This window comes from Photinus pyralis, unplaced genomic scaffold (assembly GCF_008802855.1).
Source record: "Photinus pyralis isolate 1611_PpyrPB1 unplaced genomic scaffold, Ppyr1.3 Ppyr1.4_LG4, whole genome shotgun sequence".
NCBI lineage: Eukaryota > Metazoa > Arthropoda > Insecta > Coleoptera > Lampyridae > Photinus > Photinus pyralis.
The window spans coordinates 25658222-25677834 of NW_022170511.1; the positions used below are offsets into that span (position 1 = coordinate 25658222).

General features: G+C 35.3%; 1 long non-coding RNA gene across 1 annotated transcript in view; it reads left to right on the top strand.

The window, feature by feature from the left end:
• The window catches only part of LOC116169849, a 72588-nt gene that overhangs the window by 30532 nt on the left and 22443 nt on the right, over nt 1-19613 (top strand). The window contains exon 2 of the long non-coding RNA XR_004145091.1: nt 19271-19313. This is a non-coding gene — a long non-coding RNA (uncharacterized LOC116169849). The remainder of the gene's footprint in view (nt 1-19270; nt 19314-19613) is intronic.

Sequence of the window (19613 nt, forward strand, 5' to 3'; positions counted from 1 at the left end):
ACTCTTCCCAAAATTCATAACTAGATAACCTTATGAGATCTGTCGTCTCTTTCGCTAATACCCCAGTACCCGTCCAACATTACCAACGATCCGAATAAGATCCGTCAAACATTGATTAAATTATAGCATACCGTTCAAGATGCTAGAAGTAAGATACCTCTGGTCGAATCTTGCCTGATTTATAAAAGGTTATATCTGGTCGTTTGCGATAAGAAGTTTTATTGTTAGGCAAAATTTAATTACATATTTTACGAATATATGTACGTTTCTATGCGTAAGGGGAAAGCGTTGTGTCGAAGCTGGCGTTATTAAAGTCTAATTGTGATTTGCGATTTATGAGAAAATTTATAAAGAAGAAGATTATTTTATGGTGGAAGTGGTGGATCCTTTAAATACGGGAGACGGTTTGAGTACGTGATATTTGTTACGCGGTGATTTTACTTTAAGTTTTAACGTCGTAAAGTGAGTAAGTAACAGTTCTGGAGAAGCGTGTGTTGGTGCTAGTTACCGCCAAAAACGACCAAATTATTGCAAAACCGTAATTATTTAACATTTTTTATTTATTCGTTTGTCGAACGCTTGCGTACGTGGTATGTGTAAAAACCAACTCTGAATCTTTTTCTTCTTTCCAGCATTGTTGTTCATTCTGTACATGATGACAAGTCTTATGTTCATAAACAATTCGACAAATTTCATGGTCAGCAACCATCAACCGTTATATCAATTACTTCTCCATCACCTTTGTTACGCTTATTATTTTGTTCATGAGTTTGGTCAATCGGCATCGAATTAACATATTTACAAAGCAAAATTAAAATAAAATTTAATTTAAATGGTCATCATTTCCCAACGAATCTGTTTATAGGAGCATTCTTACCAAACTTCGTGGTAGTATCATCATTTGAAAGATAATGATCACGAATAATACCTAATATGTGCCGCCATCTTCGAAAACGGCGGCCATGTTCAATTAATTAAATCAAGTGGTCAGCGTTTTTAAATAAAATAGTACCCTTACAGGGTCGACTCAAGCATTTTCTGGAATTTATCTACCACACTAAATTACAATGTAATTTAATTGTGGCATGTTATGTTAATTTTTTGCTATATCCTTTGAGATTTTAACGGCAAAAAATCAAGCCCAAGATGGTATTTTATCCAATATCCTGCGATTTCGTTAGAATCAAGAAGTGAATTTGATTCATTTTTATTGGACATCACGTGTATTTTCACTCAAATCCGGAATCTCTTCTTCTTTATACGCCTATTTTGAAGCACGCGGAAACTCTTTATCTTGATGCATTTTCATTGTACGCCTAGTGGTTTTTTTAACTGATTTTTAAGGAAAACGTGGAAACTCTTGTCAAGATGAAAATTATAAAATGTACTCAAACATCGACGGTTGATTTGGATATAAATAGTCTTCTATTCCAGTTCTGTTTACATAAATATATTATGCAACATCCTGTGCTTTGCGATAACTGTCAACATGCGGTAGCTACCGATAACCATCTATGTTTCTGTTTTCTTAAATTTTAAATTCTCGATATATTATTCTGAGAGTTGGAAAATGATGTACAGGAAAAATGTCTCTGCCCTTTGACTTAGTACGAAAACGTTTATTTTACTCGTCTCTATATAACATCAATTTTTTTCATACTTATACAGGGAGTTTTAGGGTTCTTTGAAGTCTACTAGGCAGTAATAATTTTAATTATACAAGGTTGGTCATAAAGGTGTGTCGAACCCAAATTGCAATTTTTAAATGGAACACCCTGTACATTATTCGATATTTCAATTTGAAGCAAAATTTGTAAGAAGAATAATGTACCTTAATTCAATCGCTTCCGGGTTATCGAGTTTTGGAAAAAGGCGCTATTGTATATTTGGGAACAATGGTCCTTGAGAGGAATTTGATGGGAATTGTATGAGAAATCAGAGAAAATTTAATTATAGAGGAACAATCAAGTTTAGAGAAACCAAACTATAGATAAGTAGGTAAGCAATTTTTGAGATATATTGCTTCACCTAAAAATTTTTTTTAACTTGGACTAGAACTTTTCAAAAACGTAAGCGCACAATTTTTGCACATGACGAATTTACCTCGGAATTTACCCAATTTCGGTTATATCAGTCCCATGATTTGGTGGATTATTGACATTTTGAGCACGCGTGATTTGCATTTTTTTTACATCAGTCTGCTTTGACAGGTAATTAATTCAAACACTTGAACTATGTATATGGCCTTTTAAGGCCAGCGTGGTAGATCTTAACGACTTAAGTGAGCCATCGATCGTCTTAATTGACAGGACGTGTTACAGAAACGCGCAATTTAATTACTGTAACATTAGTAAAAGTGCGCGGGTACTAATGTATTAAAAATTAATTGGCCTTATAGTATTTAAAAATGTACATAATACCGTCATTTCGATGGTTTATCTTCAATCTCCAACAAGTTTCTGCTGCAAGTGTATTTCCTCTCAGGCTCGGTAATGCATATGGCAGATCCCTTGATAGTGTCAACTAGACGGCGTTCCACGACTCTCCGTTAATGCAGAATGTGTGTTTATGGTTATATTTTATTAAAATGCGCTGCTAATCGTTCGTAGATAAAGGAAAACTTCCCTTAATTATATTTTAGATAGCATCTCATCGGGAGCGCATTTAATTGTAATTACCTGTAAAACGATCTTGTACGCCATTTCTTATGCACGTTTCCATTTCGCGCGCCAACAAACATCGCCAAATTCCAAATTTTTGAATAATAAAAAAATTGTCAGTAGATTGTTTCATCCCCGCCCATTACCTATTTACGACGATCCGCGTTTTAAATTTCTTCCACATCGAGCTTGAAATAAGAAAGTTAATAATTGCTTGTCTGAAACCGACAATAATTTTATCGCGAGCATTTCAGTTTACAACTCGGGAAATTGAAAATCTTATAGTTTAATTGCCTTTAATAAAACTTAAACACATACACACGGGGTCGTTCCGTGGTTTAATTAAGTTGTAGGTATGTGGGAGATTCTATTTGCTAGGTCGTATTGATTTCCAGAAATGCAATTTCTGCAGTAGGTAACTCCATAATGAAAACTCGACGTACTGCTTTTATTATACCGAACTAATTCAATTGGACTCTTTTTATATTAATTGTGCTCATGTGAGACAGAAAATTTGAAGAACGCAAAATTAATTTATTTTTATTGTGTGTTAGCTCAGTTGAAACTGTAAATTTTGTAATTAAGTTTAAGATGTTCTTATACGTATAATATGTAATCACGGTAATATAGAGCCGACATTCATTAACTTTACAAGTGCTCGGAGTTGTTATATTTAATGGCAGGCTTTCTAAGCTTTCTAAGTTAGTATTACTTAGAAAACATTCCGTAAGTTTGATTTTCTTTTTCTTCACTTACCTTTAAGTGGTTATCTAATGGTACTTTTATATCGCACATCGATTTTTAATATACCGCGCCTTCCTACTTTAGTTGTCGCTGGAGTTTATTTCTGTTTTAATTTATGGCGATACTTATTATAAACGCCAATTATTTATATATAGAAGCTAAAAATAATCGTTAACTTGGACGTAACAAATTATACTAAATACTTTGCTTGCCAGCTGTATTTTTGTCGTATATTTTGTGTAAAAATATTAGCTGTTTTTTAATTAGCCTCCGCTTATTTTATTACCGCACAAAAATCCAATCAGGGAGGCGATTTAACGGCCTTGTATCAAATTTTCTCAGAATGGAATTTTAAAAGCCATCACTTGAATGAATTCCAAGTTATCAGAATGCAATTTCGCTAATTTTCAACTCATTTCTATACATACCTTACCTCGGTATATTCACTTTTGCCTGATGAACGCTTTGAGGGCAAAAAAATAAACAAATGAACAAGCAAAAATCAATGCTAACTTTTTTAGAAATTGGTGCAGGTTTTCCAATTAAAACAATACAACGGTAGTATGTCATATTCTCTAATTATAGATATCAGTGATCTTCTTCTTGAAGTAGGTAATTCAATGAAGGAATTTTTTCAGGTGAATACATTGCGAAGTTTCTTGAGTTTCATTTTGAGAAGAACTGATGATCTCATTCACTACCCATTAAGTAATTAATTACCAATAATTTTTTCTCCACGACAAACGGTAACATTAAATATAGCGACTCTGAAATCAATTTCGAAAACAAAAAGTTAACGTTCTAACCCTTGCTAGGTACCCAACATTCTATACTGCTTGTCCTCTTATGTATTTTGCATGTACATATTTCATTTAATGATGGAATGAATATTCCAAACAATTTCATTAAAATACACCCTAAAATTATTGTTTTTATTAAACGTCAAAAATTTGTGGCACAAAGTTCACCTGTAATTGTACTCGCGTTTAATTAAAATGAGTGATTTGAACAAACAGAATCAATCTAGCTACGTTTGTTTCTGAAATACACGGTGAAAACGAAAAGTTTGACTTTTTGAAATGTTATATCTTACTACCCATGTAAGATAGAAAAATAAGTAAAAACTGCCGTAAAATTCTGTACGCGTAGTAAAAAAATTCAATATTGTTTTTTTATATGCAACACCCTGTAGATCTTAGCGTGATAATTTTTGCATTTCTTTTTCCTAATTACATTGATGTATTACAACCTAAATTTTGCTCATGAAAATTAATGAAAACCTTATTTTTTACTGTTTTTAAATAGTAGGTCATCGATTCATGGAGATTTTGTATCCATGGTAATTAAGGCAGTGGATACCAATAAAAAAAAATAAACATGCAGTCATTTCAAATTTTTAAAAATATGATATAATATAATATATAATATTATATTAAAAAAATATAGGTGGTGATATATTTATGTAATCAGCAAAAAAATGGAAAAAATGACCTTAAGATATACAGTGTTGCATTTAAAAAATACCAACTTTGAGTCAAATCAGAAACGGGCGATTCTACGTAAAAATATCTAAAATAGGCAATTTTTCCCTTTTTTCTATCTTAGGCCGGCCATACCCTTGGAGGTACTTATACCGCAGAGATGAACAGCAGAGGTTTACCTCTTAAGGCGAGCCCACACACGACTGCGGGCGTTGAACTCATAACTTCTACACGAGTAAACGTCATCGCACTTATAGGTAATTGGTATCTCCTTTCATCCAAAAACACCTCACACCCACACTCTCTCACGCACATCCACGTGGAGATTTATCCACCTCCAGTGGTAGAAAATATAATGAGACTGCTTGTTACAAAAGCACAAAAAGCACATTCCACATTCACAGTTTTTTTTCCCAAAAAATTCATTGTCCCAGCCAAATTCGTTTTCAGCCATTTAAACAAAATGATGACGATGCGTTACCTTTTATTAAAATTTCGGAATACTACGCCTGCAGCTAAGATAGTTGACGTGACGTGAGTACACTTTTTTGGATATAGCCGTTTAAAAAAACTTATATTACATAATCATGTAAGAGAAAAATCAAAATTAAAAAACAGTTCTGTCAATTAACTTTATAATCATACTAGTTTACGTTGAATAAAAACCTTATTCTTTCGTTAGTTATGTCAAAAATGAAAAAAAACGAACAATCAATAAATCTACATGCTTAAAAATTATTTCCAGTGGCGTGCGTCTTACAGAACTCAGAGGAAAGCACTATTTTTAAAGAATGTATCGGACAAATTTTTGAGATTCCAGGAAATTTGCTCCATGGGTATTCTTGCACGATGAGGGTGTTGTTCGCGGGGACACCATCCTGTTGAAGCCAAATAATTTTCTTTATGTGCCATACATCGTTGTATTCGTAATAAAAAATGATATTCAATACAGTATCTACTTTTTTTAGAGACTATATAAAAAAATAAAGGTTGTAATGATCGGGGTTCCCGATCTGACACTGAGAATGGTGACTTACCCTATACTTACAGTTGGCAACTCTGGTAAAAAAAACTACGAGCAGCGCCCCCTACCTTTCAAGTTAAAATGACGAACTTTTCGCGGCACTTTTGAATCTCGGTAGCAGTCGGACAAATATGAACGGTACGCTGTGTAATCTGTTCTTTTATGTGTTGGCACGTGAGACATAATCGGGAAGGGAATTAAATAAACAAATATAGAAACGAACTCCTGGGTATGGCTATAGCATGTGCAAAACCAAATTTTAAACCTGATGTTAGTTTTGCTTTTATTTAAAGTGTACATGTATGAAATTTCATTTAATTGCTTGCATAAATAAGAAAGTATGTGCAAAACGAAATTTTGAAACTGGCGTTAAATTTGGTTTTATTCCAAGTGGCTGTGTATCAAATCTCATTTGAACGCTTCCATAAAAAAGAAAGTTGGCACTGCGCAGTGCGCATGCGGAAAACCAAATTTTGAAACTGGTGTGAAATTTGCTTTTATTCTGGCTATGCATCAAATTTCATTTAAATACCTTCATAAATAAGAAAGTTTGCAATCCGGTTTGTAAATGGTCGAGATGCGAAAAGGGCACTGTGAATGTTGATCTATTAGGCTCAATTTTTGTAATTGCGTTTTATATGGCTAAAGCTATATCTACGCATATTGAATTTCATGCAATTCGGTTCTTAACTCACGGAGATGTCAAAAGGGCTTTCCTTATTTTTTGGGCTACATTGCCAATTCACGAACTCCGATCTACAAATTTGATAAAGAATCCACCTACAAAATTTCATCCTAATCGGTCCATTCGTTTATGAGTTATCGTGCTAACGGACGGACAGACGGACAGACACCACAAAATTATAAATTCGCTAGGAGCTTGTTAATAAAAGACAGAATTTTGTGCGTCTGAGGGAATACAAAAATGAAATTTATTACGCACGGGACTTCGTCCCGCGTAGCAAATCCAAACCGAAAAGCGGGGAAAAATAACCTGGCATAACACACACAAATACACGAAATAAATCAGCTACTGCAACAAAATGCAAGAGAAAATACACAAATAAAACAGCTCAAATTATACGATGAAAATGAGGTACTTAATCTAATCAAATGCAGTTAAATAAATTCATAAAAACAAAACATACGAGACACCATAAACATGATAAATCAATTTAGTACATAAACACATATACGATCAATTGAGATAAATAAAACACTCGTAAAATGATAAATTGCATGTACAATAAGAAAACATCAAAATGATGGAGCTGTACTCCACCATAAAGTAATTTATCGTGCAAAGTACATGTGACAATGCCAATTAGTAAGTATTTCCAAGTCCATTATCGCCTAAGCAAAACATATTTTAAATATAGGATGTTAATTAGTGGGCCCCTTAATTCTCGTATTGCTAGGATGTAACTTCCACAATCCGCACGAGACGAGCAGGCAGCGAAAAATGGGACTGTATTAGGTGCTTACTCCACGGAGTTGAACCACTCATACACAGAAACATCACATTTGAGTACTCGTCCCTTTCTCGCATTGCTAGCACCAGATTTTAAAAAAACATATACAGCGACAAATATGACTGCATGCGGTTCCTTTTCCACGGAGATAAATTGTTAGATCAAGCATCCAGGGCGACATTATACCTACTGATAATCCACTCGCACGTGAATACATCAAAAATAGCTAATAAAACAAAATAATGGCCCCTATGAATAAAAGTAAGCAAATGCTTATACTTGCAAAATTCAAAGTAAATACTCGTAAGTGCTCCTTCGTACTGGGCGACTTAGCAGCGCTTCTAAGCAGCAGGGCAGGACGCAGTGCAGCGCTGCTAAACAGACCAGTATGAAGGGGCAGTTACGAGTATTTACTTTGAATTTTGCAAGTATAAGCATTTGCTTACTTTTATTCATACGGCCCAATGACCCACAATCACCACTTTATAACAAACAAACATGATTCAGATAACGGTACATAAACAAAAGCTGGAGTACGCCATGCTTATGCTTTTTCCAATTTTTTATCTGCTTTACTTTGTCAACCCAACATTAACATTGTATGTCGATCCATAAACGACTTCCAAAATGCCAAGTTTAACTCTTGGTACAACGAAGTGAAATAATAACACTTATTGTTACAAATTTAACGAAATTAAGATAGTAGAACAAAACAATTCTATTGCTTTTTAAAATCGTACAGAGTGCATGAAAAATAATACAATAGGGTTACTGTAGGGGTTGGTTTGTACCGCTAAACGTTTTATTACTGCTACAGTGGCGGCTCGTGCAGGGGGGCTCTGGGGCGCCGCCCTCCCTACAAGAAACACTAGATCACGTCATAACACATATTTCAAATTTTATAAATGTTTGGTCATTTAACACAAATATTGTTTTCAAAAATTAGATAATTTCCGAATTATTTACATAAAAATAAACGGGCAAATCAGTATGCATGAATGAAGCGCGCGTAAAAGCACGGTCGAAGGGCTCTCTATCGTCCGCCCGAAATCCTCCCTCTGATGTTAGCTAGTCCGCAGACGCTATCGCGCCGGCGCTGTATGTGGTTTCCATGGTAACGATGCGTGCTTACATTTATAGTGTGGGCGGAAACTGCAGAGCCCAGTTACTCAGTATGTACGAGATTATTTATATCATTTTCTTGATTGTGCGATCGTAGTCGCACGTCGTAGTCGTAAATTTGCATCATAAGCAAATCAAATGAAGGTTTTAAAATTTAATAACGTTTCTAATTACAACTGTTGTACAAAGCTGTTTCTGAAAATGAATTAAAACTTAGGTGTCTGAGGAAAAGAAATTGACAACTCAGTCAGTTGATTAATTCTATCGTATATTTAAATGATTAGAATTGCTACGGTTACTGTCCATACTTCAGCGATTATTTGCAAACGTCAAATTGTGTTGCGTAATTTGATATTTATTCAGGAAATAAATATGTATGCTGAATATACTGCGTGTTTAAAAATAGCGTGATTAAATTTTATCGTTGTTCATCAAATTATTTCGTAAGAAGAAACACTTTTCAGAAAATTTACACCCAAAATGTTTTTTTCACCATGTTAACGTGACAAAATGAAAACGAAAACGTCAAAATCTAATCGGATTTCTATATGGGATATTTTTGCTGAAAAAACTCTAGTTCAGATCATTCCCGACTTCTAAGAAAAAGTCCTTGAAAAATTCATTTAAGATAAAACAGGATACAATTCCATTTAAAAGTACCAACATTGTAAGCAAGCATGTAAAAATAAACTGTTTGCTTTTTATAAATGTCGAAGTTTTGCTCGGCGCCCCTCCACATAGAAAACCCACCAGCCGCCACTGTACTGCTATTACACTCATCAAAAGTAGTAGTCAATATTGTGAAATCCGTGCTGTGATCGAGATATCTTAGCTAAGATCCAAGGAATCTCCTGAAAAGTGTATGGCTTCGGTATTCAAATAAAAAAATAGGTATGCTATTTGTCATTTGGTTACAGTATTTAATTATACGGTATGACCTGGCTGTAAGGTCCACCCTTTTTTTGGGGAGTCGAAATGTGCCTGGAAATTGTAGCCATTAGTAATTGTGAGCAACAAATCAATTATCTATAATTACCCTGCCATAGTAATTGATGGTAATACCATTTTTCTTAATAATCTATCGATTCAAACTTCTCTTGATTTGGGTACGATGTGATCAGAGGTTCTAGCATTGAAAGTAGGTTCCACCATTAGAACTTTTTTTGTGAGCGCCTAATGTTCTCAGATCACAAGGTCTAGACTGTAAGATAGTTAACTATAAAGATTCCTATCGTGAATGCTAACATTTTTTTCACGCCTGCCTAACATTGTAGAATTATTTAGTCGAGTGCGTTCGGTAAAGCTGGCTCTATCTCTTTCTTGATGGTAAGTATCTTAACGACGACGACTACCCGCTGTTCTTCCCGGCGATTATACATGACCGAAACGTTGAAACGATTTTTGTTAGCACGCCGGAAATGGCAGGTTCGCGATCATGTAAAAAGATTTCGAGTTATCCAATTAAGAAAACAAAGAGACGACAATTTCGGCGTTTTCCGGTTAGGCGTACTACGGTTAGTTACGCATACGAGGAGGCGTTTTCGTACAAAAAAAAAACTAAAAAAGTTGGTAGTTTAGTCCGACTAGACTTGTTTTTATACCGTATAGTTAACAAACTAAAATAAATTATTTATAATTTTGTTTATTTTTCGAACGTTTACAGTACACATTTTGCTTTCAACTACTATTTGCATAATTTTGTTTAATTAATGTAGTAGACACTCAACGTTAAGTAAAAATCTTGATCTAGATTGAGCATTGTACGGTAATTTTATGAGTGTAATTTTTTTTAAAGCTTTCTCAACAATTCGAATTACTGTATCTTCACATTTGCAGTTCATTACTTATGGCCAATTTTGTTAATGGTGTTATCACGTAAGTAAAGTAACTGTGCGAATATTTCGCAATCGTTATTCAGCTCTCGGTCGTTAATTTGAAAATTGATGGCTGTTGCAATATGCTTTTAGCCAAAACTGCGTTAATTAAGCTTTTGCATGTTAATCGCCTTAATTAAAAGTTGAGGTTGTTATTTGCGATGTCCTATCGCATTTTACCAACCTTTTAGACATTTTAGCACTACAACTGTGAATAACAACTGAAACACTTAACGAGGGTACGATGTTCAGCTTATTAATGTCAATGCAATGATTTTGCAACGGTAAAAAATACCTAACTGCTATAATTATATGTCATATAATTTTAACTATATAATTAACTCAAAAGGTGTTTATAATTATGTTCTTAAATGCAAATCGAATATCGGTTTTAATTGCCAGACCTCGAGCAAAATTCAGTTTTAATTTTTTTCCCATTTCATTGAAATAAATATGGCATTTTTAGCACCAACTTTTTGCAGACAATTTGTTTACCTGCCTTACATAATTGAAAAGTGTCAATTAATCGATAATGTTTAAGAAATCGTAAGATACGGTAAAGACATATACAAATCAGCGATTGCACTATAAGCGTGTGAAGTTGGCAATAACGGTCTGGAAATTAATATGCACGTGTAAATGTCATATTTAGGGGTGTTCATCTACACATACTCTTCATTTCTTTGGGCATTACTTTCGAACTTGACAGAAGTAGCATCTTCAAATTTGTGTTGCTCAAAAATCTTCAAAACTCCGTGGTCCTGAGGTGAGGTTCAGTTTTCATGGCTGGTCGCAAGCGATCCAGGGACTTAGTCTATACTAGTTTCATCTTCAGTCTAATGCAGCATATTGGCACAGTTATGTTCCAGTAGTGGTATAAATAAACCAGTGATTATTATGGATCATTACGGATTACTTTATCTTATACCTTAGATATGAAGTCGAGTATGAAGTGAGCACGTGTTTTAAATAAATACTAATTGTAATCATTCTAATCTTATTATTACACTTATCTACGTCGATATTTAGAACATTTCTAGATTAATTAGAGTTACTGTAATTTAATAACGTTATTTAAGTTTCAAGGGTATCCGCTTTTTTTATACAGTATTGTGGTGTGGTGGTGTAATCATATAAAAACCCAATATTCACTGCACTGTTAAGTCGAAGATTCAACATGTGCAATCATAATGAAACCGACAGGATATGATTAACCGTAAATAAAAACAAACAAACACATTTAAATTTTGCAGGTTGATTAATGCATCTTATCGGTTGTCGCTTTATCAATACCGTGGTTTATTGCGCTTGGTGAAGGTTGTATGTAGGGTTTTAAAATTTGCTCCCAAATTGGTATCCGAAATCAATATTTATATTACCAATACAGGCAACTTTGTCAGTTTCTGATCATGTTAAATGTAAATTCAGGGCCCTACTTCCAGCTTAGTACTAATTTTAAAAAGACCAATCATCTCAATAAAGTGTAACTTTATAGTAAATTGAATTTCCCGCTAAACTTTTAGAACCAAAATGGCGGACGAGTATGCCTCCTTTATTAAGCGTCTTACCTCTGACAATGACGTTACACAAACAAATTGGTTGGCTAGTGTTGTAAATACTTTGACCGTTGAGTGGCGATTCCATCACTCACCGTAATTTGACGTAATGTTGTCAGAGTTGGACTGGGTCAAGCATAGAGTGACCCAGTGACCCGGTGACCCAGTTAGTTTACTGACCCGGTGACCCGGTGACCCAGCTTGACCCGGTGACCCAGCTTGACCCAGTTTGACCCAGTGACCCAGCTTGACCCGGTGACCCAGGTGACCCAGTTTGACCCGGTGACCCAGCTTGACCCGGTGACCCCGGTGACCAGCTTGACCCGGTGACCCAGCTTGACCCAGTGACCCATCTTGACCCAGCTTTACTCAGTGACCCGTCTTGACCCGGTGGCCCAGTAATTAAATTATTGTTAGGTATCATCCAAAACAATTTCAAGTAACTTTTAATTTAAAAAAAAACTTCCTCAATAATATTCGGCAACAAGCACGTAGCCCAATTTCATTCAAGAGAACTAATACCTAAAAAAATCAAATGCATTTGTTTATAGTTTGTAGTCAAGCAGTCAATGAAAGTATTTAGAAAAAAGATTTATTTGGATTAAGCTAACTAGTAGAAAAAAATTAAATGTGAATGAACACCTGTAAGCAAACTGGTAAGCCCTGAAGCAAAGAAATAACATTATTCTAATACAATTCGGGACATGGAAAGCTTTTTACGGCAGTATTAAAGCAAACATCACAGAAATGGCAGTTGTCAAGCAATCGAGTATTATTTTCAACAAACCAGCATTTCATTTATTTCATAATCTGTACACTTGAACCGAGGGCACTGACTTAACTGCGTTATTCGATCAAACTAGGTGACTGGGTCGAATTGGGTCCCCGGGTGAAATTGGGTCGCTGGGTCAAACTGGGTCACTGGGTCAAGTTGGGTCACTGGGTCAAACTGGGTCACTGGGTCAAACTGGGTCACTGGGTCTAACTGAAAAGAGTAGGACGTGACCCAGCGACCCAGTGACCCAGTTTAATTTAGTGACCCAGGTGACCCAGTTGACCCAGTGACCCAGTCCAACTCTGAATGTTGTACGTCTACACAACATTGGGCAGTTTTGGAAGAATTTTCTGCTTCAAAAAATGAGTGAAATTAAAGTGTTGAATATTTTTAAAACATTAGACACGCGAATTAAAATACGAAAGTGGTTAGATAAACAGGTAAAAAGGTTTTCGTCCTAAGGTGAATGTTCCATGCATTTATCAGTAGGTACTTCCCGAAAGGCTATGGCTAGGTTTTTCCTAAAAGCATCTATGGTTAAAATTTCAAAGAAATGTCTCAATAAATAAGAAAGTTGGCGTTGGGCTTCTACGCATTCGCGTATCTTATTTTTGAAATGTGCGATATGTTTGCTTTTACTAGAAGCATCTGTGTTTAAATTTCAAACTAGAAGCATTTATGATTAAAATTTCAAAGAACTATCTTCATATATAAGGAATTTGGAAGTGCGCATGCACATCTAATGTTTACAATATGAGATATGTTTGCCTATAACAGAATCACTTGTCATTAAAATTTCAAAAAGATATTTTTGATAAATAAGACTGTTGATATTGCGCATCCTGCGTACGTTAATCTGATGTTTACAATATGCAATACGTTTGCTTTTACTAAAAGCGAGTTTAGTTAAAATTTCAAAGATTTACTACTTCGAGCTTGGCAGGGAAGCCCACTGTCGGCAAAAGATGGATCTCAATTCTTACCGCAGAGGTCACGGTTGGAGTTTTCAAGAGACTTCATGCAACAAGAAGTAAAGAATGAAAGTGTTTCAGTCACCTCCACAACAACAATCAAACTGGAATGGTAGGAGGAGAGAACGCCAGAATAAAAGCAATATTCAAGAAGATAATGCTAATACAGCTTCCGGATTGTTATCAAATGAAATGTAATGGGGAAGGATTTCGACATTTTTGTGATAAATATCATCACTCTCCCAAATGTTGGAAAGCGAAAAAAGCGACCTATGAAGATACGCAGATTGAGAAAAATTCTTGCTTCAGGTGCTTGAAAGTAGGTCACCACTCCAAGAAATGCAAGAAGAAAGTCCGATGTGAGTCATTACATTATCGCATGAAGAGGATGTTAAGGTGGAAGAGAAAGTATACCACAATGTGTATCATCAGTGCACTCCCAATACGCTCCTAAATACTTTGGATATCGTTGATGAAACTGGGAAAGCAGTCTCAGTTCGGATAATTGGAGACACTGGAAGTATATAACTACTGGAGCAGCGTAACAAGGAAATGTTGGCAAAGAATTTCTCGCAAATATACCTAGTCTTTGCAGTAAACTACCGGCAAAGAAAGAGCTCTGTGCAAGGATCAATTCTGTTCCTGAAGGACCTTGGTTGAATTAACTGGGTCAAGCTAGAATGTGGACTGATAGCGACCACAACGTTAATGTTTTCGTATATGGGTACAAAGTTACAAGTTTCGTTCAAGGCCAAAAGACAACGGTGTCGCATCAAGTGACGGTTGTACCGTAAGGAAAAGTCGATACGGTACTTACTTAATAGTGCTCAATTGTTTTGATAATTCCAATCTACAATTTTCGCAATCTCTTTTGCTGGGTAGTATTACGAGCAGGTTACGACGATTAATATTCAGAAAGAGTTATTTGTGTTTTAGATACAGCGTTATACAGTTTTTATTTCTAATGTTTCCGATGGTTTAATGCAATCTGTGAATTTTTTACTTTACATTTTCTAGCGATTTATAATCAACGCCACAACTTTGGTATTTAAAGTTTTTTCTAGCTCGTATAATAAACGCGCTGTCTAAATATACGGAATAACCGTGTAAATTATCTGAGTAAAAACAACTGACTGGAAAGTTTCGTATTCAAGAAAAAGAAAGCAGAATAGTTTTACACATTTGCCTGTATTTCAGTAGTGTAGTGTCGTCCGCATAAAGCACACCAATTTTAGGTTGCATATAATGAGGAATAGTTATTTGTTTCATTAGTACAAAAAATGTCAGTTTTCGGGACGAGGAAGATAGTTGCTGGACGACGCGTTAACGGAGTCCAGCAACCTTCCGAGTCCTGAAAACGCATTTTTTGTACGAATAAAACATAAAATTTTTTCTCCAACCCCCTTTACTTCAAATTATATTCGAATTTAGATTCAGTCACAGTTTCACTACTATAGTATAAGAACTTCTGCTTTCTTGTCCTCACGTGTCATGCCACTCTAGTTTTTAGGTTAACTTATAACCTATTCGTTCTTACTTCTTACTTCTCACCTCTCGCGGCTTTGTAGGGAGCAAATCTTGAGGTAGCATGTTCTGCCGTTTCTATAATCTCTGGCGGAGTGCAATCCATGTCGCTATCAGTTTCAGTCATTTCTATTGTATACACAATTAATATTGTTATATTTTGTATTGAAATAAAAAACTTACCATACAGTTTTTTTAATAAAATTAATTGCAATTAACTTTTTCAAATTTTGAATTCAAAATGACAGATAATAGTGCAATGGGTCTGAAGTAGATGGCGTTACGCGCGACGGCGGGTTGTATACGTCATTTTCAATACATGTACATACGTATAGGTAACATCATTATTTGCACTGAATACGCAAAAATATTTGTTTTGTATGTATAGAAATATCTTACAACCTGCAATGTAAAACGATGTCAATGTGACATATCTCAGTGATTGTAATTTTTTAATTGACCAACTTTCAAGGTCAATTTCTTTTTGGTACTAGGACCAAAAGTATCCACTTTTTGTACAGTTGCCATGGTGAAAGCGATTAATCCGCAAAACGTCAATTTTACGTACCGAACACTGTCACAAAATAGCGTCTTATTCAGGTGGTTGGAGAAAAAAATCATTTATACATATGAGGAATAATAGTGGCCTTAAGAGGGAACTCTGCGGGACGCCATATGCAATAGGATGCTTCAAAGATTTAATATTCTTATAATAGAGGAATGGTTTTCGATTACTCAAATTCGAGTAGATTCATTTTACGGAAGGTACAGCGTTTTCTGAATTAAGATGTCAAAGTCAAAGTATACTTGCAATCAAATCCTTTACTGAGATCACACAAAATTCCTTAGCTTTCAAGTTTTCAAGACTCAGATCGAGACACAGCTATATTATACTAATAAATACTTTTACCCAAAATCGTCCTGAAACCTTCATTTTCATGCCCACTCTGTCAGGAAATTTGAGTTTCCATGACGGAGACAGGGCAGACTACGTTTCCTGCCGCTTGTCACTTTACTGGCCGCAGCTTTCACTTCATCGACCGCATTTGTGACATTTATAATGACTCCTGTCATCACTGACAGATTGACATTAATCAAAAGTTTTATATATAAATTGAAATGATATATTAAAATACGATTTCGGGTAAAATTTAATACAAAACTCGTCAGTAAAATGACATTACTTGACTCGGAAATTAAAGTACTCGGCTCCAAGGGGCCTCGCACTTCAATATTTCTTCGCCAGAAATTTTCCTGACTTTTATGTAAATAACTGTAAAGGTTCTAAAATTATCGATAAGGCTGTAGGAGACTCGCGAGCACTCTTGGACCCTCTTTCAGAGCATTTCATAGTCTTAAGAGTTTCTTAAAGGCTCAGCTATTATAGTAATAAAGAGTGGGCTAGACTCTAAAGTGATGTAGAAGCATATACGCACTCTTGAAAGCTTTTGTGTACCGTTTCACACCTTGGTAAAGCTCTTAGAGAAAATTTTTTGAAGGTTCCAAAAGGATCTAGATTTTAGATCTTCTGGTCTACAAGACTAGGTAACGGTTGAAGACGAGGTCCCCAAGAACTTATGAAAGCTTCTTAAGGGTCTTAAAGGTTAAATATTTATTAATAAGAGGGGATTTTGAACCTTATAGGCTCGGCTTTTAAAAGAGGAGAGTTTTAAGCACTCTTAAAAGCTTCTGGAATATTCTTGGAGATTCTCTTTGAAGCTGTTTGCAATCCTTAAAGACGTTTAAATGGCTGTAAAGGCTCTTCATTCCTTGGATATTAAATCATACTTTTAAAAACTAGTAAAAGCTCTTATGAACCTTAATTGACGATCAGAGGCTTTAAGTGCTGTGGAGACGATTGAAGACTCTTAAGACAAAAATGTTTGGCGACTGAAGGAAGTTCTTAAAGACTGATAAAGGCAATTAAATGTACTTTAAGGCTGTAGTTTTAAGAGGACGCTCCTTGAAATCTTTTTCTTGAAGACTCTTTCAACCGCTTGAAGGCTCTTGAATACCCTTACAAATTCTTTAATGCTATTAAAGAGGAGAACACTGTGGAATACATCAGAAAACCCTAGGAGAGCCTTTAAAGGTTATAGAAAGTTCTTTAGAGTCTCTTGGAGATTTTTGGAAACTTTCAAGTGAAGGCTCTTACTGGTGGCTAAATACTTTTACGGTTTGCAGACCACTGTGCAAGGTGCTAGAGCCTTTTGAGAGTTCTGTTGTTGGAAGACTCGTTACGAAGTGTTTATCCAACACTCATTAGTTTAGTAGTATGTCCATTATTATGCTCCTTACAAACACGTAGTGCTAGTAATTGTGCACTAGTGAGATAATAATTATTTCACTAGTGGGAGAACGATCCTTTATATTCTGAAGATCAAAGAGCAGATCTTAAGAAACCTGCTTCTGGAATAGGTTGGAAGACTCTAAGGCTTTCGGACACTGATTGCACTCTTAAAAATCTTTGAAGGTCCATAAAGAAATATAAAAGCTCTCAAAGAGCTGCATCTCTTAACTCTATTAAAGCGGACTAAAGATTATTATTAAAGAAAATAAAAAATTTAGTGTTTCTTCTGCTGTGATTTCTTCTGTGTGCATTCTCATTAAGAGATGTAAAAGAAAAGGTAATCTAAATGCATCTGACAAAGTCATACTGAGTGAAGTGAAGATTTGTGGTGGAGCTTCATCGGACATGTTTCGTGTTAGGGCATATTGGAAGCACATCTCTGCTATATTAAAAGGGCGCAACGTCCAAAATAATTAATAAAATCTTTAATTTCGGTTTAAAGTCTGATACAAAAAATAATGAAAAGGTCTAGGGGAACTTCAACACGTTGAATAATGTTCAACTGTTGTATCTAGTGTAATGTGAGAGTGAGCTTAATGCCTCCTGGTAGGCGAAAAGCACTTACAATTACGTTCCGTCACTTTAGAAAAGTAGGTGAATTACAAGTGAGTTCTCTATTATATGAGCTTGGAACACGGTTTTAGTTTACCTAACAAATAAAGGATAAGGGATAGCTTCGAGTCGGGAATGTGTAGTGTATATATTATGTGTCATTATGTCTATAAGGTTCTACATGAAATTTCAATTTATGAGGCTGCACAGAATTAGTTTGCTGTCGGTGTAATTAAATGAGCTTAATTACAACCCGGATAGTTTCACAAAGAATTTCATATACATATATCAATACCTCCGCCCCGATAATATAATTAACCTTAAAGCCAGCAGGTTCGATCTAAGAGCCGAGCTTAATAGAACCATTATAGGACCTGTTAGTTTTCTCCGCCAACTCGGATGATGTCAGTCAAACTCCAGTAAATGGTTTATTTGAAACATAATTGGCCCGTGAAATTGACAAAGTTTTTACATTAACGCGCACTACATGCTATTCTATATATACAAGAGGGGCGCCCATAATCCCAATTAGAATGGCAACCACTTAATAATCTCAAAATGTTAAATTAAATTGCTCCGCTTCTCACGTCGTTAGTTTAATGATAAAATAGTAGGAGTATAAAAAAGAAATGGCGGTAGAGATTTTTCTAATTTATTTCGCGGGTCTCTCTTCATTAGAACTGGCCCGCATTTTGATGGAGAGAACGCAGATAATAGAAAAAATTGTTTGGGTAGTAAACAAGGAAATAATAGAGGACATTATCGTACGCGCGCGCGGCGTTAGGAAAATACAATATCTTTGATGTAATAGCTTGTGAAGGGAAGAAGCGTAATATTTATATATCTATTATGCTACAAGTAACAGAGAGGTGGTATGTACTGGTTTCAGAATTAGCCATAAAAGCCATGAAATATGAAACTAACAACGTTTTGTGGTAAGCGATGTGTTGCACGGAACCCACAGTTAAATGATGAGGCTGTTTAACCTTACGGTTGCTATTTTGTCTGTAGTTCGCCAATGGATATTTAACTGGTCGTTGTACCTGGATCAGCCTTGAAATATAATATTTTTAGTAACCTATTTTTGTGCTTTCTTAATAATGAAGCTTTTTAAGAACGAGTTTTCTATTGTGACATTTATTAAAATCGATCGTTTTCGTTGCAGGAGGCCTGAAATTCGACAACCGCAAGTTGGTCCGTTTTAAAAGGTAGGTGGTCTTATAATAATGAGACTGAATCATTTTGAATGCATTTTTAAGTACGGGCTTTGCTTTTGCCCTGTCTTAATTGAATGAGTGTATATACAGAATACAGGGTGTCCAAGTAATTAATGTTCATACTGCACTATTCAGAAACGCCCCACGTAAGTGTGGCAACCATGTTGAACAACAAATTGCAATAGCAAACTTTTTTTTAAAATAAAGCACTTTGTAACAAAATTAATTATCCAAGAAAACATTTTGTAGTTAAATATAACAAATCCCAGGGACGTGCATGTCAACAACTGT